Here is a 24653-nt window from a genome sequence, read left to right on the forward strand (position 1 = left end):
TGTGGACATTCCTCAAAGCCCTGTGTGTGCATCCGCAGCGCCCGAGAGCCGCGCGCCGAATGCTGTCCCCGAAGCGGGCGCGAACCAGTCGGACCTGCGTCGGCGTCTCTCGCGCCGTGCTCGCCATCTTGCGGACACCTGAGGCAACGGTCGTGTGCCACGTGATTGCTCGCCGCTTTCGCTCGGTTCGCCCCTCCTGGCCGGTTTATTCGACACTTGTGTTGGATACCGGAGCGGGCTGTTTTGTTTGCGGCAGCAGCAGCGCCAAGCCTGGCTTAACACGCGACGGATAAAGACGGCGCCTGAGGTCGCCCAATTGCGTTGCATCACTCGCCCATTGGAATGCAACGCTGCACTTCTGCGTTGTATGATCGTTTATGCTAATCTAGATGTGCGTGCCATGAAACCTGGATGCGTACGCTCCCGTATTTGCTCTGCGGCCGAGACGAAGAAACCTGTGAGTGATCGTGATCTTTCGGCACAAAGGAATATTCGACGCTGAAACAGGTGAGAACTTGCGCTGCTAATTAGGCGTTAGTTAGCAGTAAAAAAAAAGTTCAACAGTAAAAATGATCTACAAGAGTTCCAAGCGTCAATTCCTGTTCTTTGGATGTCAGCGTATTATACGAGCGTCGCTCTTCTAAGCTGGAACAACTCTGTCTTCTCTTTTGACCACAAAATTTTCTTTAATAACCTCGTACTTGCTTGTGTGGTCGATAAGTGAACGCGCTTCTAGGCTTTTCTATATAGTAAATATTTATGTTGAAAATATGTAATTTAAGCACAATTCCACTGAAAAATATTGGCATTGTGCCATGCCACCAGTTGTTTTTATGCGCTACATCTGGCTTTGCTGTACTGCTTTGGCGCCTGACAACGGAGAAGACCACCTGTTGGATTCACGTTCAGAATATTAGTCACTTCCACTGAGCTTTAACCGCTTGACATTCTATTTGACGAAGGAAATACTCTGAATGAAACTATGGTGTGAAACTATACTGCGGGGTATATTCTACAATGCTGTCATACAATCGGCGTTTGCAATCGCCAAAAACTTTAATTCACCCCACCTACGTTGTATCTGTTTAGTAATTTCCGTAACATTTACGCCTCAAACAAACGGCTCCACATTTTGGGAATAACTTATTCGTGCTTCGTCAATAGCATTTCTGATCCATTAGGTGAGAAGTTTACCTAAGATCCTCAAGGCGGAACACGATCAATTGGCAGAGCAGTCGAAGTGTATTCCTTCGATTAATTAGGAGGCTTTTAAATCTTTTTGTATTGCCTTTTTTTTTTCCTTCAAAAAACCTTTCGCGTTAGCCTTTTGTATGTCTGCAACAATGTAAATCCATATTATTTTACTGCTTTAAACGCGGATTCAGATTGTAGCGAACACGTACCAGTACCTTTCAGGGTACTAGAGCTTTTGCTGTCAAAACTTGACACCCTTGGGCCCTGTTTTCCTAAAATAGATCGACAAATATAATGCTTAGTGCTTCCGAGATATGACCCTCCTGATATCAGCACACCCTGGCCTTTAATGCTGCTTGTTGCAGCTGTTCCTTTGGCGTGTGCCACCGGTTGCCCTGAGATTGCATGCACGAGGGGCGTTAACATTATTTGACCGAAAATTGAGCTAACTTCTTTTCAGTGGAATCCTCTTAAACTTCAGCACACTTCACCCACTTAGCTCATAGTGATCGGATGCCCTTCAAAAGGGATACTTGCTGTTGCTTCAGGAACAAACCTCCTTTTATTCCGAGGGCCTCCGGTCACTGGAACGAAGTGGGTAAGTGTGCTCAAGTGCGGTGAAGTCAAGGGGGATTCTATTGAAAAGCAGTAAGCTCAATTTTCTGTCAAAATTTTGTTTTCATCTTCAGACATGCAACTTATCGAACTCCCATCTTACACTCTGAACAAAAAGGAGTTAAAAAGGAAATAAGCTGTCCTCAAGCGCACTCCTTTTCTTGAAAGGGAATACGCTGGAGGACAAGTTACTCCCTTTTTACTTTTTTACTCTCATACAAACGTATCTGTGCTTACAGTGTATATGCTATCGCAGGGCAACCGATGGCAGGCGCCAAAGCAACAGCTGCAACTAAGGGCACCAAGCGCTAGAGTGTGCATAAATCAGGGCGCTCATTTCATGCATGCACTGAGCGTTGTATTCGTCGCGAGGAAATTATTGCCCACACAGGTGTTTCTTCAGTTTTGGAAAAAGAACGTAATCGCTATGGACCTCCTCCGTACTTCAGAGTGGCTGTTAAAGCCCCATTCCCAAACAGAAATTTGTAGTTTTCGAGACTTGTGAGCTCGGGCACCGCAGTGAGGCGGCAACAAACTTGCAGAATACTTCCCAGGCATTTCTGATTCAATTTGTTCTAGTAATTTTTTCATTACTGAATCATAGCAATTTTCTTGCGTGCAATAATTCTAATAGTAAAGCACCTTCTCTATTAAGGAAAACTGCTGCAGTGATCTTTTGGGCTTACCTATGCATGCAAAATAATTTCTGGGCGTGTGGGCCCTTTTTTTTCCACTTCATGATTCTTGTTTAGTGTTTGGTTAATGATGGCACACCCAAGTTTCGTCACAGGCAGCAATAGGAGAATAGAAGTCTCCGCTCCTAAATTTTTGGCGAGCATATTTAAATAAATTGGGTAAATTTCTGGTTAGATGTTTTTGCTCAGGCGTCGACATCCATGGCGTCCAGCAGCAAATGACCTTTGACATTATCAAAACAGCACGGATAATACTGGAATTCACGCCAACTGGAGTGCTGGATTCAATAACTTAAGAACAATAATGGCCTCCAACTAACGGAACATTTTCTGTGAAGAAGATTCGACAGATTTCGCTCAACGGGGGTCACATTTAGGTGATTCCTTACACCATTTGATCTGCTTGTCCGAAAAAAATAATATTCAGTAGAAACCGGTATCATCACCATTATACTGCGATCATTCTATCATGAATTCATCGTCTGCTTTTTTTCTATTTGTAAGCAATTTAATCATGGAGCGGTGCTCTAAATCTTTCACTTTCATTTTAGACCCACACTGTCTGTACTTCCCATCCAGTCACTTCCAATGCTTTCATCACATTCAAATGTTGCTGCGTGGGCTGCCTGTCCATACAGGTATCAACTTGTAAAGACAAGCTTGGCTATGTAGAGCTTACTGGATACAAAGGGATCGACAACTTACTGAACACATATCGTTAGCAGGCAGTTGGCCTCTGTGATGAATCGTGTGGACACGGACGCGGATTCAATTAACTCGTTTTTTAAGAGCAGGGTGTTGCAGCATAAATTAGAGAACATCGCAAAGTTGATTTGTTGTCGTGCAGTGTCTTGCTTTTTACGCGATAATTACGTGCAATGAATTCAAACGCCATGGGTATTCTACTCAACATAACATGACGGAAACTACTAAAAGAAGGGAATTCACATAATTTGTTGAACTGACCAGTTCGGTGCGGTATCTACGGTCATCAGTTCTGTGTCACTTTTGATACGAGAGTTGGCGGGTTTTTTTTACAGCAATGCAAACGACAAAGATTGAGGTGCTATTACTCTGTACGTGCAAAACTGGACAGATTGTAGACCTTCTAGTAGTGCTTAAAACCTTGTACATTCACGCTCCCATTACGTCAATGGCACCACGAAAGGACTCAAGCGATTCAGCAGCTAAATGTATCGTAACTACAGTAATAGAGCGCCCCGCCCTTTTCGTTAGGGTTCGATAAACCAACAAGTGGTTAATTTGCTGCGTGTTTACTAGACCTACGCTACTAGAACATATGTATGTGCCAGTGGCGTGGTTATAGTTGGTAACGCATATTCGCAAAAACTTCAAAGGAATGAGATATCATGACTGCCAACTTCAACGGTCTGAGCTAATCATGAATCACTCCTAAAAGTAAATTTTGTTCATCTAGCCTTAGCATTTAAAACTACTAAGACTCTATGATAGCTTAACGACAATACAAGAATGTTTGCATCTAACCCCTGGGGTTATATCGAGATAGTATTCGGGTGACTTGTGTAATAGCTGCTCGCTGTTTGTTCTTCGCTTCATTACAGTAATTATTATTCGTGCATGGCCTCTTCGGTAACGAGCGATAACAAAGAAATATTTTATGCAGCCTGTGCATCGGCAATTAGAGAACCCGATTATAATTATAGAATTGCCTTAGACGAGGCATTTAGCAGCTAATTTGCTGAGGGGTACTGCAGCAGGGTCAAACAATGTGCCATAAAGGTCGTTATGCGATCGTCCGGGCTTCGTGCTCGAAACGATGGCGAGGTCTCCAAATTAGTGGTGTCGCTCGTCTCGAACACGGGCAGAGCAAGCGTGGATGTAATCACATTCTGTAAGTGAGACGTCTCTTAGCCTAACGTTATCGGAACGTAATAATTGTCCAAATCATCAGCGAAGGAGGGAGCAAGGGTGGGAAGTAAACAGGATATAGTAGAGAGATATAGAACAGGAGAAGGGGGAAGAACCAAAAGGAGATAAGCTAGAAGAGAAGAACCGGCTGTTTGCAGAGAGGATGCAAAGATGAAACTACATTGCTAAATACCCACACAAGAAAGGAAGCTCGCGCAAACTACACTACAATTAGTGTCCCATCAAAGTGTAAAGTGCGAAAGACGTCTTTTCATTTTGTCACTTAGATCTCCGCAGTTTCTCAGTGCCTATGCAGTTTCAGTCGTAACCCCAAAGTCGCAGGATATAACGCCGGGCGCCCACGGTTGCATTTTGGTAGAAACGAAATGCGACAGCGCTCATTTAATGTCGCAATTCTTGTGAACGTCAAGAATTTGTCGAAATTAATTTGAAACTGTCCACCACAACGTATTTTGTGTCCCACGTTAATATTATGGACGTTAATGTACCCGCCGTTAAACTACCGTATCAGGCACCAGTGCCTCAACAATTTGGTAAAAATTCAACGCCACGAGCATTGTGAAAAAGTTGAACAAAATTTGTGTCTTTCTAGTTTCTTACCGCTGGAGCTTCCCGCGATGGAGCTTCGTATACTTGGTTAACGACTTCATGCGTTGGAAACTTTTTCACGCGTCTGTGCCGATGTAAGACAGCGTAACTCCATCAGGAAGCCCGGAAAGTTAGTTTTGTGCTCTTAAAGCCCAACCTTTCGGCTCAGGTCGATGGTGAATGCATGTGTACCAACTTCTTTTTACTCCGTCTGCCACGAAACCTTTCACGCCAAGCTGCGCGTTATCAGACGTGTATAACAGAAATAACCTACGCATAAACTAAAGAATATCTGACGTTGGGTGCGTTTTTGCTCTTTTTACGCAGCCTTGCTTTTCGAAGCTCGTTGGGCTAGCCTGAGATGTATGTTCATTCTCACATGTGTTATATGGCTTCTGGTGAAGCCAGTGAGCAGAGCACAGAAACGATTTCGTCTGCCGTCTTAAGCAGTACATTCACCTGAAACTGGCGCAACATTATTAATGGCGTACAGAAAGAAGCAGTCTTAGAGCTCAAAGCAGGCTTGGAAACTAAACTGCAAAGAAAAGTGACAAATAGTGGTACTTTTATCTACGCCAGCAAGGCTTCCCTCAGCTTTATACAATGATTGGAAATATCTCGCCCAGGCCTAAATATGCCCACGCAGCGCAAAATACCACACCCATTTTTTCACTTGCGCTAAAGAAGGTGCCGTTGAAACGAAAAAAAAAAAACCAAGGTTGTTGTTCAGTCCTCTACTATTGCTTTCCTTCTTCATTATGTCGGCCATTTCATCGAAAGCTGTGAACTCTTACGCAAGCAACTACTTCTAACTAATCAGCATTGTTTGCTGTCCTTGAAACTTTCGGTCGCTGCTTCTGTTCCCTTTTTTCTTGCAACCAGGGAAGCACAGATAATTCATTCCCACCCTCGTGCCGTTGTGCGAGAACTACACTTGAACTAGCTTTATCACGAGGGGCTTCGGGTTCCTTTTAAGCGCTCGCTTGCTGCCATAGAATTTCACTGTGTTGTAATCTTCAGCGCCTCTGTCTTCTACTTTTCTTCTCGTGGTTGCTTTGCCGACGAAATGGTCGAATTTTAACAGTTTTGAGAGCGCTTGCGTAAGTTCAGTCGACACTACCTACGCTTGCTATTCAGTGTCGGTTTTCAAAGAAGTTGACAAAGGCACTTCGAAGAAAAAAAAATTATATGTCGGAGCTTTTCAAAGCATATTTCTTTGAAAGGCTACGCATTGAGTCATGTCAATGAACAGCACCAGCGTAACTCCGTTAATGTATCTCCTTTCAGTTTTCTTCTTTGAAGAGATTTTCGGGTAATGTTTCAAAGCGGCATGCTCATAATTTAGGCACACTATGTAGATTGAAGCCGGCTTTTTTTTCTGCATTATATATAAAAATCTGCATGGGCAATTATATTTTAATTGTTTCCTTACACACCTCAGTATGCGGCTACTCTGACGAGCTTTGCGCCTTTTGACGGCACCGAATTCAATTTTCAAGAATTTTTTTTCGAATCGTAAGATTGTAAGTACACTAAGACTGAATAGTTCGATCCCGCTCCGAAAATGACGGCCGCTAGTGCAAAAAAGCATTTCGGTTTGGTTTGGTTTGGTTTGGTTTGGTTTATAGGGGTTTAACGTCCCAAAGCAACTCAGGCTATGAGGGACGCCGTAATGAAGGTCTCCGGAAATTTCGACCACATGGGGTTCTTTAACCTGCACTGACATCGCACAGTACACGGGCCTCTAGAATTTCGCCTTCATTGAAATTCAGCCGCCGCTGCCGGGATCGAACCCACGTCTTTCGGGTCAGCAGCCGAGCGCCGTAACCACTGAGCCACCGCGGCGGGGTGCAAAAACGCATTTCGTGAATCCTGCTTTCGTAAATGACAACCAGAATCACATGACGGAAGCCAAGGGACACCGAAACAAAGGAGCATAGGGGATGCCTTTTTTGTAATTTTTGGTTGTAATCAACGGGAGATTCATAAAAGCTTAAGAAAAAAGAAACACATGCCGCTTGTTGAATCCGAACAAGCGACCTCTGAATTATTAGTCTGGTGCTCTACCAACTGAGCTACGGCAACGGCTGTTCGATCTTCTGCGTTCGTGGGTATTTATATGTAGTTTAACTGGACCTTGCGAGTCTTCACCAGCGCCACCTTCGTCCATAGCAGCGGACGTCGTACGTCCTGTATTACCGCTCAACACAGGAACGTGATCGAACGGTGAGGGTGGAAGCTGTGCGAGAACCCTCTTATGCTACCTGTGGCATCGTGACTGCCAGATTCAAAGCCCTCGTTACACTATTCAGCAGAAAAGGAAGTGGGAAGAGGTGTTGGTTAATGGCATACATGACTGAAACCAACTGTCACTGAAACCAAGGAGCATAGGGGATGTCTTTTTTTAGTTTTTGGTTTTCATCAAAGTGAGATAAAAAAAAAGCAGAAGAAAAACAACCACCTGCCACCAGTTGGGTCCAAACCCATGGCCTCCGAATTTCGCGTCCAGTGCTCTACTTTCATGATATACCGTCATGTATGTCATTAAGGGGCACCACTTTCCATTCCCTTGTCTGCTGATTAATTAGATTCAAAATCTCAGGCCGGTACAAAGCTCACCGGCTGTTTTCTTTTTAATTAACATGAAGCAAACTAATTTACCCAAGAAATATTGATCTTCGGAGCAGTGCAGGGTATCATACAGAAGCTCGCAAAGGCATCGCGTGCACAGGGGAATTTACAGAGCCGTAGTTGCTACCTGCTCACGAGCTCTAGAAAGCGTAAAAGGAACCATACGCTTCGAGTAATCTTGTTAAACACGTAATCAGACCTGTTGCGTACAGGCTGCCTTGAAGTATCTACCACCTGGGTGCAAAGGGAAACAGAGGGCGTAAGCTCTTCCCGAGCGTTTGCATTTCTCCGAGGGCAATTTGTTGCGACTCAAACCTCTAAGACATTAACGCAATAGGGTCAAGAGCCACATGTCGCAGAAATGCCGGCGTCTGTGTCAGCGTCGCTGGCTGTGGAGAGGAAAATCCCCGAAAACTGCCCAGAGAAGAAATCCAGGTGGAGAGCGGCTACCTAGGTCACGTGACCTTCTGACGTCATCATAGCGTGCCCAGTGGGCTGGTGGCAGGTAAAATAATGGTTGGTCGCGAGAGGTTGCTCAGGAAGAGCAACCTAAGTCTCACAAGCCGCACCGGTGGCATCAACTGCCATGGGGCAGTGGCACATCGCTTAGCCACTGCACCATTGCGCGAGGAGTGGTACGAGGACTGCCAAGGATCTATGAATGCAAAGCAATGAATGACCAATTCTGCATGTATGGGCATTAACCCATTAGCCCTATTGCGTCGTACCCTTAAAGCCGAGCTTAAGTGATCCCTCCAGTTTTTTAACCATTTGCCCATTCACCCGACCTCTTTCAGGGTTGAGACGAAGCCACGAAGCAAAGCAACGCCAGATTTTTTTCAGTGCAACAGCCTAAGGAGGGCCATCAATGCAAGAACTCTAGGGCGGCGTCGGCGTCTGCATGAAGCCTGGCTAACAGTGGCAGTTGGTGTTTAAGGGGATTTTGCTGTCTCCACCTGACACCTGCAACCCATCGCACCCTAGGCCCGGCCCCCTCCTCCTCTCCACTTACAAGGCAGACGAGGAAGACGGGAGGGAGAGCGAGGAAAATCATTAACAAAATGACTCGGACAACTGCAGGCTTGCAGGCAAAATACACGGCCTGCCGAATAGCCCCCTGTGCAAAAATGAGGCGTGTGGGAGCTATTGTTTCTAGCATTGCTCAGACAGAGCAACCTTGGCCTCACATGTCCCATCGGGGCCTGTGTTTGAAACAGCCACCTTCAGGTGCAGTGGTGCATCGCTTAACCGCGGCCCCACTGCGCCAGTATTGTTATGAGGACTCGCCGCGATCTATCAATGTGATAGATTTTACGCAGTTCCGTAGTTGCGCAATCGCAATTGGAATAAAATAAAAATGAAATATAATAGATAATGAAAGACAATGTCCTTGAAATCGGACTGTAATCAGAATTAAAATAGATTCCGAGTGAAAAGAGATCCCTATCGCATTTCTTCCGCATCAATCCAATTTCATCGCCTAAATGTTTTTTTTTTTCTGCTAAATCATTATGCTGCTCATGAGGCGGAAAGCCCGGCGTTGTCGTTACATGCTCCAGACGGTTCGAAAACTCACGTGACCCCATGACGTCATCGGATGTACGTATATCATCAGGAAAGAAAGCAAAATAAAGTTTCTGAAATAAGATTTTTCCCGAAGTGGGTTTCGAACCCAGGCTTGTTCGAATCGATCAGCTTCGCTGGACATTGCAATAAAGTCTTGCGCTCTACGTCACCACATTTTTAAAAAAATATCTTATCACTGCAGCACAACACTCTGCGCTGTATAGTGTTAGCCTCTAGCACTGGGTTTGGGTATCGTCGTCTTCATCTACTTCCATTTGGATGGCGCAAACAAATCAGCCTCGCTGGCCACTGCATCAGAGTAGTAGGCCACCGCCGCAGCTGAACGCCCCACGTGGATGCTGCTTCATTCACAGCAATTAAGTAATCTCAAGTGCCTTTCGTAATCTTTGCACGCCCCAGGGCAAGAACAGAGGCACTAATATCTATGCAGGTCACCATCTGCTGGCCGCCACGAAGGTTTGAGTCCCACACACAGAGGAGAATATTTTTGAGGGGACCACAACGAGTTTTTTCTCACTCAGCTGCAGGCCATCAACCAGGCTATCTTGTATCCACCTGAGGACTGGCAATGAAAACATTCGATAATATATTGTACGTACAAACAACTGGAAGGTGCGGCCGCCCCGTAGGAAAGTTTAGTGTCGTAAAAAGCTCTATTTCTTTTCTCTCTCTCTCTCTCTCTCTCTCTCGCTAAGCTACTTTTTGAAGGTGTGCTTCAATCTAGCCAGTACAGTCAAAGGAGTATCGCTTCCCTCCTCTTTCTTGCGAAGCTCTAAGATAAGTGGGAGTCAATGCGAGCATATTTTGACGGCGCTGATGATGATGATGATGAATTTTCGTGGCGCAAGGCCAGCTTCGGCTAGTGAACGCACTGGCACTATTTACATATCATCTACACAGGCTGGGGTTAAAGAACCATTTTCCAAGCATTTCTCCCCAAAGGCGTCTAACACAAGCCTAAGGGAAAGCTTGTACCCATTGTATCACCGGTGGGTACAAGGCACATTTGGGGTAGAATCCCGCACCTCCCACTTATGAGGCATATGCCGGCCTTTTGATGTTGGTTGCTCCGAAAAAGAAACGGATCGACGTGCATTTCGAAAGTCGGTGAAAAACACTAACTCACTAGCTCCCAACGCACATTACAATGCAACCAACCCACATAGGGACATATTTGAGCGAATTAAGTACTCTAATTTTCATCGGTGTCGGAAATTTTATTATTTTCTCTGTACTGAAGATATCTCAGCCCAGAGCCCAAAGTCCAAAATGTAGAAAACGACATTTCAAACATGTTTTGGATGCCAATTTCTCTCGTGCTAAACTTATGAATAATAAATTCGGTACACAATTCACAGTAATACCAAGAAATAGTGGTGAGACACGGGACAAATAGAGAAGCCTACAGAGGGCTGCGATGACTAACAACCAAAAATTTATATAATTTACAGCCCGGGGGTTACGATGACTTCCCATTGGTCAAAAAAATGATTACGTGACCATGAAGTGGGAATAACAATTTTGGCTGCCATGGTGGATGCTGCTGCAGCTAAAACTATTACTATACCCTCTCTCTCTCTCTCTCTCTCTCATTTTTATTTTGTGAAATCAGTACATACCATTTTGATTGTGCCCATAGCCAACTCGTCTAGTAAAAGGCCAAAATAGAAGACATTCACAAAAGAAATGGCAGACATTCAAACCAGTACAAAACGACGTTAAATACTACTACCACGGCCCTGCAAATATGTAAAGCACCGGAATATTCTGAACAAATAAAAATGGAGAATGCAAGAGACCAAACAAAAAAGAAGTTTAAAAATGCACAAAACCACGCACAAATATATTTAGCCCCACAGTTCCGGAGAGAAAAGAATAATGTTTTTCAGTAAGGCCGAAAAATTGTGTTTGGGTTTAATGTCATCGGGAACTCCATTCTTTATCTGTGCACCATTATGTTCTAATAGCCTTTGACCATAAGTGTTGTCATATGGCGGTAGGATAAATCTATTATTAGTGGCAGCTCTTGTTTGTCTCAGCGGGGATCTAAGCAGTGTAACAGGAAAGGGATCATTAGTAATTGTTGCTGTGTTTATTACTTGAGCTATCTTTTGTTTGTATGCAACTGATACTGGTAATGTTCGCAAATGTTGAAAGACTGGTTGGCTAAGCTCGGTTGCCTTTGCTAATGTTGTGGTACGAAAGCACGTTTCTGCAAGCGTAATATTGGTTCTAGGTACCGGTCCATGTCTCTAGACAGCTACATAAGTGACTATGGACAAAAGCGAAACACAATATACGCAAAATCAGTGCACGAAAACATTCCCTTGCCCTTAATTAGATATTGCAGCCGTAAGCTAATTTGGAACAAGCATTTTTAATTTGTTCCTTCTGGTTGATAACCGATTCGAAGACGACACCCAAGTATTTGGTGTGGGAGACACTAAGCAAGCGCGTCGCATTTAAGGTTAGAATTAACTGTTCACAGCTAATATTCTTTTTCTTTGACTAAATAAACTATACTTTGTTTTGCAATTGTTTATGAATCACTGCGAGATATTTCTAAGTTCCTCGTTAATGCTGCCTTACTGTTCCTTTAGTGCGTCCCCTGTAAAAAGTAGCGTTGTGTCATCGCCGTATATAACAGCTTCAGAACAGTTCAAAAATGATGGCAAGCCTTTAATGTGTTAGGAGAAGGTAAGTGACGCCAACCAAGTAAAATACAGGAAAAACACGACGTTTCGGGACCGGCTCGGCCCCTTCTTCACGGTGTGACTACGGGCGAGCGCAGCTTGGCTTTTTAAGCCCCTGTGTGGAGGACCTGCGGGTCAATGGCCGAAGCCCATGGACGTAGGATGAGGGGAGAGTCCCCAGGGAACGATTAACATTCTCTCGTGTTTGCTGTATGTGCCACGACTCGAGTAGAAGCCTCCTGCGTGGGTTAGCTTCCGTTTCCAATACAATGGTGCTGTCGAAGTCAATTGGGTGGTCGCACCCTTCACAGTGTTCGGCCACGGCGCTGCGTTGACGATTCATGTGACGGACGTCCGCTTTGTGTTGGTTCATCCTTTCCGCGAAGTTCTTCGTTTCCCCTATGTACGACGCCGGGCAGACGGAACACGGAATTTTGTACACGACGCCCTGGGCCTTTTCTCTGGGCTGCCGGTTTTTTGGGCGGGGGAGAAGGCGACCGATAGTGCTGGTCGGTTTGTGCGTTGTCAGCACCCCTTCTTTTCCGAGAATGCGACCGAGCGTCTCGCTCACGCCTCTCACGTAGGGGATGCAAACACGTTTCCGCTTCTGGCATGCCTCTGAGGAAATAATAGACCGGATTTTGTTTTGCCTTTCTTGTTTCCTGATAATGCGCCGAATGAATGAGCTTGGGTAGCCGTTCTTTTGGAGGTCAGAAATGACTCGGTTCTTCTCCTTCCTTTTATCTTCACTTGAGGAACATATGGAGTCGGCTCTCTTCAGTAATGACGTCACGACAGATGCTTTGTGCGGGATGGGATGGTTTGAATCGAAATGTAGGTACCGTCCTGTGTGGGTTGGCTTCCTGTGCACCGAGGACCGCAGGCCTTTGTCGTGCCTTGTAAGTAGGACATCCAGAAAAGGCAGGCTGCCCTGCTGTTCATGTTCAACAGTAAATTGTATGGCCGGTTCAACTGAATTTAGATGACTCTGGAGGTTTTCTATCTCTGAGGTTTTCACCACACAAAAGCAGTCGTCTACATAACGGAGGAATAACTTTGGCTTGGGATTAAAGGAGGAGAGGGCCCGGCTTTCGACGTCTTCCATGGTTAGGTTAGCCACTGTGACTGAAATTGATGCCCCCATAGCAGTTCCGGTTGTTTGCTTGAAAAATTCTCCGTTGTAGGTGAAAAAGGTACTGCGCAGACAGAGGTCGAGAAGGCGACATACCTCATCGACGTTGAGTGGAGTTCTCTCGTGCAGCGTTTGGTCGTTTTCGAGTGCGCGGCGAGCAACGGACACAGCAAGGGGAACCGGTACGCAGGTAAATACATGAACATGAACAGCAGGGCAGCCTGCCTTTTCTGGATGTCCTACTTACAAGGCACGACAAAGGCCTGCGGTCCTCGGTGCACAGGAAGCCAACCCACACAGGACGGTACCTACATTTCGATTCGAACCATCCCATCCCGCACAAAGCATCTGTCGTGACGTCATTACTGAAGAGAGCCGACTCCATATGTTCCCCAAGTGAAGATAAAAGGAAGGAGAAGAACCGAGTCATTTCTGACCTCCAAAAGAACGGCTACCCAAGCTCATTCATCCGGCGCATTATCAGGAAGCAAGAAAGGCAAAACAAAATCCGGTCTATTATTTCCTCAGACGCATGCCAGAAGCGGAAACGTGTTTGCATCCCCTACGTGAGAGGCGTGAGCGAGACGCTCGGTCGCATTCTCGGAAAAGAAGGGGTGCTGACAACGCACAAACCGACCAGCACTATCGGTCGCCTTCTCCCCCGCCCAAAAAACCGGCAGCCCAGAGAAAAGGCCCAGGGCGTCGTGTACAAAATTCCGTGTTCCGTCTGCCCGGCGTCGTACATAGGGGAAACGAAGAACTTCGCGGAAAGGATGAACCAACACAAAGCGGACGTCCGTCACATGAATCGTCAACGCAGCGCCGTGGCCGAACACTGTGAAGGGTGTGACCACCCAATTGACTTCGACAGCACCATTGTATTGGAAACGGAAGCTAACCCACGCAGGAGGCTTCTACTCGAGTCGTGGCACATACAGCAAACACGAGAGAATGTTAATCGTTCCCTGGGGACTCTCCCCTCATCCTACGTCCATGGGCTTCGGCCATTGACCCGCAGGTCCTCCACACAGGGGCTTAAAAAGCCAAGCTGCGCTCGCCCGTAGTCACACCGTGAAGAAGGGGCCGAGCCGGTCCCGAAACGTCGTGTTTTTCCTGTATTTTACTTGGTTGGCGTCACTTACCTTCTCCTAACATTAAATTTCCCAACCAGACAGACTTCTGTCGAATGTTTTCTTTTGAGCCTTTAATGTACGCAGAAAAAAGGCGAGTCCGAACTACAGACAACTGTGATACGCCAAGTGTGATTTATTGAGGAACGGAAATATTTTCTAACAATAACGGGTTGCTTTCGAACAGAAAAAAAACCTCTTGTTTAAATCATAAAATTTCCCTCTTAAACCATAAGTTTCTATTTTCTGTAATAATATCGAATGGTCAACTGTGTCAAAGGCATTTTATTTGTCTAAGTATACTGCTACAGCCAGTTTGTTTTGTAACGCGGTGTTTATAAGCTGCATAAGGACTAGAACTGCCGTGGAAGTGGATGTTTGGGTCGGAAATCATGCTGATTCGGACAGAGGATATTGTACTTGATTAAAAAGTTCTGTGTTCGCTTACAGAGAACCTTTAAAATACTGTATTAATTACACTTATTACCGAAGTTTACCTGCAGTTCCATATACAGGACCACTCGTCACATTTAAAGAGAGGCGTTACTTTAGTGTATTTGAGCTCATGAGATACAATTCACTTTTTAGGGTATTATTAAAAAACGATAGAACAAATGAGTATCTAATAAACCACATCTATTGATAAGTCAGGCAATGCTAAGTACTGCTCACCCGCTCAGGCACTCTTAACGAGGCTACATCAATATGAATCCGTAAAGCTAGCGAAGGCCCTATAGGGCCAAAAAGGGCATTGAATAATTCATCGTATCTTCGTCAACTATATCAGGTAAACATTCACTCTTGAACGAAGACAGATTGCGTCATTAACTATGTCCCACATTTTGTCGTATTACCCTGAGCCTCTTCTACAAGTGAAGAATAATATTCATTTTTATCTTCTTCATAAGAAACACATACAGTTTGCAGCAGCGTTTAAACTGGCTTAGATAAAAGTCGCTTGATCTTAGTAGCTTGCATTTATGATACATTTGCCCTTTTCTTTCAGTATGTTTAAGATATCAGTTGCCATCCAGGGACATGTTGGCTGGCTCTATATTTTAGAGATCCCTGTAGAGCTACGGGTAACAGTGGTTTCCAGAAGAACTAGGAATGGTGCGAACTCATCATTAACATCCTTTTCATAGGCACAAGTAGAAGTGACTACAAGTAACTGCAAATAAAGCAACCACCGCTTAAGCTTCTACTACTTCGACTACGGCGTCTACTCCTATTGCAGCTTCTACTTCAACTGTATTAAAGTTGACCTACACCGTAGATTCAGCAAGACGCAACGAATAAAGCAATGTCCGTGTAATGTTTCTGTCTTTCTTAAGGTTTCAGCTTCTCGAGAGAGGCGCCGTTCCCAGAGTCGACGCACAAGCGCACACAAACGCGGAGTCGGAGTTTCTTTTCGGGCAAACAATCGAGAAGGCCTCCCCAGTGGAGAATGTGAAGCGCGCAGCCGCCCGCACGGGCGAGCGCTCGATGGTGGAGGCGCGGCGCGAATCGCCGCGTCCGCGCTCCCGGAGCCCGGTCCTAACAATGCAGCCGCCGAGAGCAGCGGGCCTCACGCCGATAACAAGGAGCGAGAGCCCACTTGGCTCCCGGCGCGCCGGAAGTTTGTCTCCGCGGCTCCCGCAGGCACGCCCCGCCCGCAGCTGCGGCCTCGCTGCAAACACACGAACACGCGTAGCATTTGCATATGGGCGGCTGCACGCTCAGCCAACGAGGTCGATCGATTGCACGCGCAGAGAGCTCCTTAATTAGCTGGAGCATTTCGAGCGTCACGTCATACGTGAAACCTTTGCGTGCGTACGAAAGTGGCGAGTTTGTTTGTGTTTTCTCTCTATTTGTTGTCAGGTAGAAGAAGCAGATGAAATGATTACGCGGTTTGCTATTCATATGCAGTTTGCCCACCGTAATAGAACAGAGTTTAGAATTTTGTTTCTTTTTTGTAAGATAGTGATGTTCTTGAACCCGGGCGCAATCGTGTTCAAATTGGGCTCGTTGGCAGCCGTGAGTCACGCGTGCAGCTACAAGGCGTGCCGAGCATCTCAAGGTTGTTGCTCCTGTGAGATGTCAGGTCCCCGACGTTCCTAAGCAGCAGCGATGCGGGTTTCCAGTAAGGACAACGCCTGCCCTGTGCAATTTGCGCGGGATCTCTAACAGGGTAGCGGAGAAGGTCGTAACCTCATGCTCGGACGTAGAGGGATGCCCTAGAATGTTATTTATTATATATCACTGGGAGTTAGAGCTGCAGCTTGAAGGGCTTCGAGTACTGCCAGATGTAAAAAGCCAGCTTAGGGTAAGTGTAACAGGTGCCAGCTTAGAAGGCGTTTCTCCTGCGCCTGTTCTAAACACATGCCTTCCTAGTCGGTCCCAAGAACCATGCCAAACGCGATACGCTGTTCGAATGCCTTTAATTTCTGCCGTTTTAAGACCAGTTCCTAGCGAAGAATTATTTTCATTCCGTCTGGGCTGGCAATCCCTTCTTTCCAGTGTGAACGACGTGATCATTAACAAAAAAGGTGAAACTAACTTTATGGGTTCGGGTGTGGGTATACGGTTTTGGCACGCGAAAAAATTACTGAAACAAAATGGTAAATGTGCAGGAACTGCCTCACTTATATCTGGACGTCTTAACTGCACCGTGAAAGAGGGGACGGGTAGGGTGTGGGGAAAGAGGGCTCTATTAGAAGAGGAGCCCTAGTGCAGGCCTCCGGATTAATTTCAACCATTTCGAGTTCTTTAACGTCCAATGACGTCACGTAGCATAAGGGATTGTTTGCATTCCTCCTCTGAAATGAGGCCTCGACTGCCGAGACTTGAATCAGCCACATTATTGCTAGTCAGCCGAGCGCCAAAACTTATGAGCCACAATGATGGCTCACTGTGGGACAGAAGACATTGATGATTATGAAAAACCATGTAAGTCATGCTCAGAGGTCATTTCGTCATGAAATATACAAAGCATTTTTTTTTTAAATCTGGTGATAAGGTGAGCTAGATGTAGGGCTTAAAGAATTTCTAAATGCTTTTTTTCGTGGTATCAGTGTGTATTTGAGGGTTCCTTAATCAAGGCGTCCATTCTTCCAGTGTGACTACGATTAATCACACTTTTACCTTACACGCACTTTATGCAAGCTTTCTGTCAAGCATCGGCTGAAGCGCTCAGAATGGGCTGACTGATGAGACATTGTGCAGCCGAAAAAAAAATCCCAGAATTCCTTCCCATACACTAGGATGGAAGCTACCCGCTTGTTCGTAAAATGCGTTTATGTTCTCTCGCAGCGGCTGCATTTCGACACAAAATGCAAAAGCACTCGACGGTGTGCAATGTCACTGCACAATGTACAATCCCTGGGAGTCGAACCTAATCCAGAGCCTTCCATTATGGCGACTCTCTATTTTTTTGCGCTTTTCATCCTTTCTTTGATCTCTTCCCTCACGGCGCGCTTCAGCTCTCCGCTGGCTATGAGGAATCTACTGAATGGACCATAAAAAAAAAATTATCTACACTTTTCACAAAAAACGAAGTCGTGTTCTAAAATTCTCAGCTAAGTTGCTGAAAGAATGCATGCCCTTTTGATTTCCTCATAACCTCCGCCTCCTTCTCTGGAACATAACCTCCACCATGCGAGGAGAGCTGATATGTCCTGCGTGACATTTGCTGCGCCTTTACTGGGCTCTGTTCCTTACGGCAGCGCACTATGAAACCAGCTTAAATCCATTAATGTTTCAGACAACGGCTTTTTCACACCAGCTGAGGGTTCTAGCAATGACTACCGGCACGCAGTAATGCGCGTATGTGCATGGTTGGTAAGAAGTTCCCAGGCCAAAGGCTCTGCATTTGAGTAGCGTAGCCAGGCTCTCACGGCGCTTACAAGCTATAAAGATTATCAGGATTGAGGATGAAAGTCTTTCTCAGCATCCAGCGCCTTTGGGCGTTTGGGCTTTAGCAGAGATTCTACTACATGGCTGCATGCGAACTTTCAAAGCCTGCACGTTTTTCCACGTCTGTAATAAAGTTTTGTACAAACGCGCTGATGTATTTGTGTCATCAACGTACTGAGCAGGATATTCTGTGATTGAACATGTATTTCCACTACTTGATTTATTTTTCTTTTTATTCAAATTTACCCCCTCTATTCGCTTTCCAAAACCTTTCCTTTTTTTTAATCGTCTCCTTTTACTGCCTGCGAGACAGAGATAGCTCCTTCCCGGAAAGGGCAACCTATCATGCATTTTGTAGCTAAAGAAAACATTACTCGCTCTCCAATAAGGTTCCCAGTTTTCGACAACAGGACGTTGTTTAGAGAAGCTCGGTTTTATGGGAAATTAGTTGCGGTTTCACTGAAAAAAATAAGGTCTCCCATGATGAATCCAAAATTCGAGATGATAGATGAGCTTGCAAGATTTTTTTTTCTTTCTGGACTCAATTGGCGTTTATAGTTTCGTTATTTCTTCTTCTGGTTTGACTGGTCTTGCTCAAAACTTCTATCTCACTTTTTTGCCGTGCGCCGTGAGCGTGTTTGCCCTGGCGGGTTTTCAATATTGAGCACAGTATGGGTGCTTTTTGCCTTCGCGGGTTTTCTATATCGAGCACCGTATGGGCGCTTTATCCCGGTACGAAGCCAAACCGCGATCGAAACTCTCTCGAGTAGAACGGATTGTATAGTTTTCCAGATGTTTCAGCCTACCCCTGCAATCTTATGACTCTACGTAGTGAAATGATTTCGTAAAAAAAAGTCTTAGCAGCATTTTTCTTTGTTTTTGTTTTTTCGTCACTTCCGCCTCGCGCCCTCGTTAAAATGAACCTCCAGTTTTTATATTAATGCGGTCTTACAAAACGGAACAGGCTGTCACGCTTTCGGTTGCTAATTCCAGAAGCGTACCAGTGGGATCAGCGAATGTAACAGCCATGTTTGAGAGAGCGAAAGTTTCGAGAGCCCTGCTAGACCCGTACGTCGAGGGCTTCTCAACCGTACCCTCGCTGTCTGGCTGCGAATAGCAATACAACACATACTCAGTGCATCCGGCTTCCTGACAGCAAAAGTCGCAAGCATATGCATATTCCGAGCGAGTCAGCGGCTCACTCTTCAGCAGATCGCATTAGTTAATCCACTCCTTCCACTTGGCTGCGCAGCTTGATTGCGGATTTCTATTTCTGGATCGCCTTGTCTTGGCTCGGCTTGTCTCGCGGAAGAGGCATCTGTGCTTGTCTCTCGGTTCAAAGGGCCGAGCATTCGCTTGGAGTCTCTGATGAGAAGGACTTCGCAATTGTTCCCAGACGCCTGTGTGCCTTCCGTGCAGACATGGAACTTTTCTTGCCAGCTGACTGAAACTTTGTACTCATTGGGGGCCACCAGATACATGCGTCTTTCTATGACATGCACTGTGGATTCTGGATACCTTTTTCTGGCCGGTTTACTAATGAATTCCGGCTCACCACATGTCAGTATGAAAACATTAGGACGCAGGCGGTGTTCAGCCAGCTGTGGGTCTGACTCTGGATGTTAAGTTTAGTCTTTCTTGAAACTACTGTAGATACACTAAAGTTTCCTAAAAGTATATAAGTGCAGAGACAGTGATATTGAAGAAATGGTAAGCTTCTCACGAGTGCCCCCCTTTGAAATGGTGCGGTTGCCGTCATAGGCCGATGAAAAAGTTAGAAGGTTTCGAAGAAGCAATCAGGAAAGTTACGGGCGGGCTGTTTTTCGCTGCAGCTAAGTTATTTTTAGACGCCTAATGATAGGGAAACCTTAGCCTTCATGTTTCATTATGAAAATGAAGCTGTATCGAGCTAGCTTTCCGCTTAAACGTTCTGCTTCGAGCGAATATCGAATTCAAAGAATGTTTTACTCAGGCGTACCTGAAAGTGGTCTGAAACAAGAATAGATCCCCGAGTACATGTCCCTCATCTCTGTAAATGAGGCAGTCACTTTTGGGCACGCTGCCTTCAGTACCAGTCTAGCGCCGACACGTCAGAGACACGTCGCTCAGGAAATGGCGTGTCATATAAGCAACATGAAGATGACACCTTCCCATGCGACAGCTAGGAAGCATCGCCAAGGAAGCAAGGGCCAATTTGTTCTCTCGTTTTAGCATCTAGCTGGAGCAGCGGGTTTTGAAATTTAACCTCTAGCCTCGGAATATGGCGCAAAATACTACAAACTCTGAAGTACTGTACGTAGTATGTGTTGCTTGCGTTTTGCTTTCCCGCATGTATTTTCTCCTTAAGCTACTGGTGGTAAATACAAACGATATCACAAGGCCAAGACAAGAAGGAAGCGCGGTTTCTAAATGCCGCGACATACAAGCACATCCGCATTGTTCCAGGCGTGCCTTACAGCATCTCTGCACGGCTCGCAGACAAGGTGCCCGAAGTGGGGTTGGAGTTGATCGGAATATTCAAGGACGGCAGCAACAAAAGTTTTTTCTGTTCTTGAACACCTAAAAAATATCAGCATCTAAGAATCATTGTACTTTTGCCACCGCGAGGTGCTTTTGAAGCGAAAGCTTCACTACGCGATCTCGTGCTTCGATCGCCGGGTGCCTAGCTTTCACCTTCAGCTGAGGTAGAGGTCAAACAATGAAAAAGAGAAAAGAAATTGAATCTTTATCTATGACAGGGAGTCGAACCCGCGGCTGGGCGAACAGTTCTCGTTTAAGAGCCACCCAGTGAGACCATTAGGCTAAAAAAAAAAAAATAGGCTACCGCCACAGCCAACACTCCTCGTGTTAAACTGCACCATACACTCGCGCTGTGCTTTTCAGAGCGTCGTCTTCATCAATTTCCCTTTGCTCCGTACCGCGGCACTGCCTTCTCACCATCGTCTTCTACGTAGCACCAATCCGTGCTTTCGCTTCGATTCGAATGTAGTAAACATTCTCTCTAGTTTTTTTTATTGTTTGCATGGAGGACATGGTTTCGATCAAGGAACATACACTTGAATAGCTCAATAGCAGATCGTTGCATTAGGATATAAACTTACTGCGGACTTTCAGTATTTATCCGGCGGTTGAGTAGACTAATTTTCCTACAGTTTTGACGACCCCGCTTGCGTAATAATCGTAAGGCCCTAGCCTTTAGACACGGCAAGAAAAAACTTGCAGCCGTGTGAAAGCAGCCGCTTCTAACTTTTAAGCACGCAAAGGGAAGTTCTACAATCGTGCAAAAAGGACAACGGCAGTAGGTGTTGCTTTTTAGAGCCATAAGCACACGCTAAAAATAATGTTCGCAGTTTAAGCGAGAAACAAACCAGGAGCATAAGTAACCTTTACCAGGCCCTTGGCGGAAAACTTCTGCATCCATATGTATCTTTGCGTGTGAAAACTGTAATGTATAATTGGAAGGCACACACTTAAGCTGTGCCTTAAGGGTGTGACAAGAGCATAAAAGGTTAATGCCCATATATGTAGAATTGGTCATTCTCTACTTAGCATTCATAGATGTCTGGGAGTCTTCACACCTTTCCTGGTGCAGTGGAGCAGCAGTTAAGTGATGCGCCCATGCCCTGCACTGGCAGGTGCTGCAACCGATAGGGTTAATACACCTGCTCCTTCCACTGTGCGCAGTTTGCACACAATCTAGGGCGCAGGTTGTGATGACACCTCAAGGTCACCTCAGCTGAGTGGTCCACCTGCCTACTAGGTTGCTTCTCAGAGGATTTTTCGTAGTTTTTTTTTTTTTTTTGCTCACGGTCGAGGACATTGACGAAGACACCGGATTTTGTGCGATACAAGCTCCTTAATGATGTCGCGTTAAAACGGGTTTTATTTTTCAGAGAAACTCAGCTAGGAAGGCCGGACAGAGCAAGCAAACATGGGTCCGGGCTCGAGCAGTTTGCGCTACCCTCTCACGCTGGGCATCGGCTCTGCAGCTTCCGCTGCTGAGCACCTTCTTCCTTAAAACTGGTCCAGGTGGAAAAAGGGAGCCGTGCTGGCGATTTGGGGGTCCACAAGACGCATGGGTCGCTGTGCAGCTTCAAACGAGGCACGTAGACAGTCTCGTTCCCACGTCGTCGGAGATCGGGATAGTGCGTTATGGACTCGACAGTGTAGGTAACGGACGAAGTGCGGTCAAGAATGGGGTAGGGTTCACGGTAATTCGAAAGCAACTTGGGAGTTAGACCGGCTAAAGCAGAAAGCGCATGGAAGCAAATAAGAGATTTCTGATCTGCGGTCACCAGTTTTCCGGTAGCGGAGTGGAACGACGGTGCATCGGGGAAACTGAGAGGAGACGCGTGAATAGGAAACAGCGGAGAACAGACGGACGGAGATCGGAGGAGGCATAAGTCTCGAAAGTACGGTGAAAAGGCCGAGGCGCGGCGTAGAGGGCAGGACATGGCGGCGGCGGCAATGACGCATCACGTGGCCGGCCATGCCGCGGGCATTAAAAACACAGAGGTTGTCCGGTGTCCGCATGGGTGGAAACGTTGGCCTGGTGGTCGAGCAAGAGGCTATGGGGTGGAAAGCGGGAGGGATCGAAACTTAACATACTCTTCTTAGCGGAGCCGCCTGATGGTAAGCTTAGGTAAGCGGCGCAGCAACGTAGGCTGGGATCAAACCGACGGTAGGGCCTCGGACACTTGCTTCCGTGTGACGTGATGTAGTGTCGGACAAGGTTATATTGAAGACTCGGGACAGCCAGCAACCCCCTCACGGACAAACTGCCTTTTCCTGAAATATGAGGGAGCTGTCCTCTGCCGTCACGGTGAAGCTAGTAAGTGTCTTGGTCTGCGCAGAGGATTGCCAAGTGAAAACGTGCTGTCGGCGCAGCTCATCATAGCTCTGTCACAGATTGAAAATGTCGGGCACTGAGCACATGCTTTGAGCACATGCTTGATTTTATGAGCCTCTGTCATGTACACATTGACGTGCTTGCAGAGGTCGACAACACCTTCCATATAGTTGTTGAAGGTTGCACCACTCTATCTGGCGTGAACGCAAAGACCCTGTTGGACGCGAAGTTTGTTCATGGCTTGGCGGCCGAAGACGTCGGCGAAGCTGGTCTTGAAGGGGGACAAGGCGGTCAAGACCGATTCGTAGCTCTTGTAGCAGAGATTGCCGACACCGGTTGAGTAGAAGATAATGTCCGGTTAGCTTCATGCCGTCGTCCCACCAGTCATGAGCCCAAATCCTTTCGTAGGTCCTCCGCGTCGTCATAGTCCGCACTGCTGAATGCGGCAGGGTCGCGCAGGCGGAGCACACCAATACAGGCATTGGGTGCCGGCAAAGATCAGACAGTCTGGGTGGCGTCTGATGCGTGGTGGTACCAAGGTCCGGTTGCGCAGCTCCAATATGTAATCTCGCAACCTCTGCCAATATAAAACAGGCTTTATTGGTAGGTGAAGCTCGGGTAAGAAGGCCTGGCAATGCAAGTAAACAGCAGTTTGCGCTCTTGTCTCGGGCTGTGCGTCAGCTCTGTCGCGGCCGCTGCGGATCGCCTTCCGTTTTACAAACCTTTCAATTCATTCTAGTTTTCATGTTATTTAAAGGCGATAATGGCCAGTTGCGCTTGGTGCCCCTATTATGCACTGGCGCGGACATATCTTTCTTCTGATAGCTGCAAATTAGCCGCAACTCTAGCCGGCATGAGTGAGGTTGAGAACGTCGATTTTTTTTTTATGAACGCATGAATGGATTCCATAGTTAAAGACATTTCTCTCAAATTTAGAAGGTGCTGAGGAAGTCTGAAGTGGCTAAATGGCTAAAAAAATTGTCACATCCTGTACATATGAACATTAAAACATCTGCAATACGTTTTATGCTTTCGTCTCTGCGAGTGTGCCTGCGAAAAAAAAATCTCCATCTAATAAATCGGACGAACTTGAAACTAATGCACCGAGAATATAGATTATATCAAGAATCCCACTTTGTGAGATAATATGACCCCCTGTATTAAGGTCAGTAGAATACAGTGGCCTCTCCCTCGACGACGCAACCAAATAGGCCAAATTAAATTTCGGGAGGTCATGAGGGAAAACATCTTCCTCATGCACTATTGACACCCCAGGCTCCGGAATAAGCCCTGAAGTCTGGGTTCACTTTGTAATCTGTTCTTGTTTTCAGCAAACGCCGATAAAGATAAAATAAAACATCCGGGCAAGAATAGCGAAAAAGTGCGTTTCTGCATCCGCAACTTCTCTTTCCGAAGAGAATACCGAGGATTCAGTTCAATGCAAGGCGGAAGTGAAACACACTGACATACTTGTGGACATGTTAAAATGACGCTTTATTTTGAAGAGAAAAGGATGTCTAGGCAACGCGTGCTTACTAATAACATGTTTAATCCCCCAGGGCAAGGAGGCAATGACCACGGTCACTTCTGTGTGTGGAGCTGCCGGACATTTCACGCACGGCTTCATTAATACTACAGCGATTTAGTATTGTAATACGTTGTGGTTATTTAGAAGAAAATGAAAGTAAGTGTCATCTATTCATTTCTGCTTTCAAATATTCCAAAACCATGCAA

The 24653-nt window shown here is 46.0% G+C and overlaps 1 protein-coding gene across 1 annotated transcript in view; it reads left to right on the top strand.

The window, feature by feature from the left end:
- The first annotated feature begins 294 nt into the window (after positions 1–294).
- Epac (Exchange protein directly activated by cAMP) overlaps positions 295–24653 on the top strand; it is a 518190-nt gene continuing 493831 nt past the window's right edge. Inside the window, exon 1 of the mRNA XM_089545788.1 lies at positions 295–507. The gene's annotated coding sequence lies outside the window, so the exon portion shown is untranslated. The remainder of the gene's footprint in view (positions 508–24653) is intronic.

Source organism: Amblyomma mixtum, chromosome 5, assembly GCF_055824585.1.
Source record: "Amblyomma mixtum isolate Tamu chromosome 5, ASM5582458v1, whole genome shotgun sequence".
NCBI lineage: Eukaryota > Metazoa > Arthropoda > Arachnida > Ixodida > Ixodidae > Amblyomma > Amblyomma mixtum.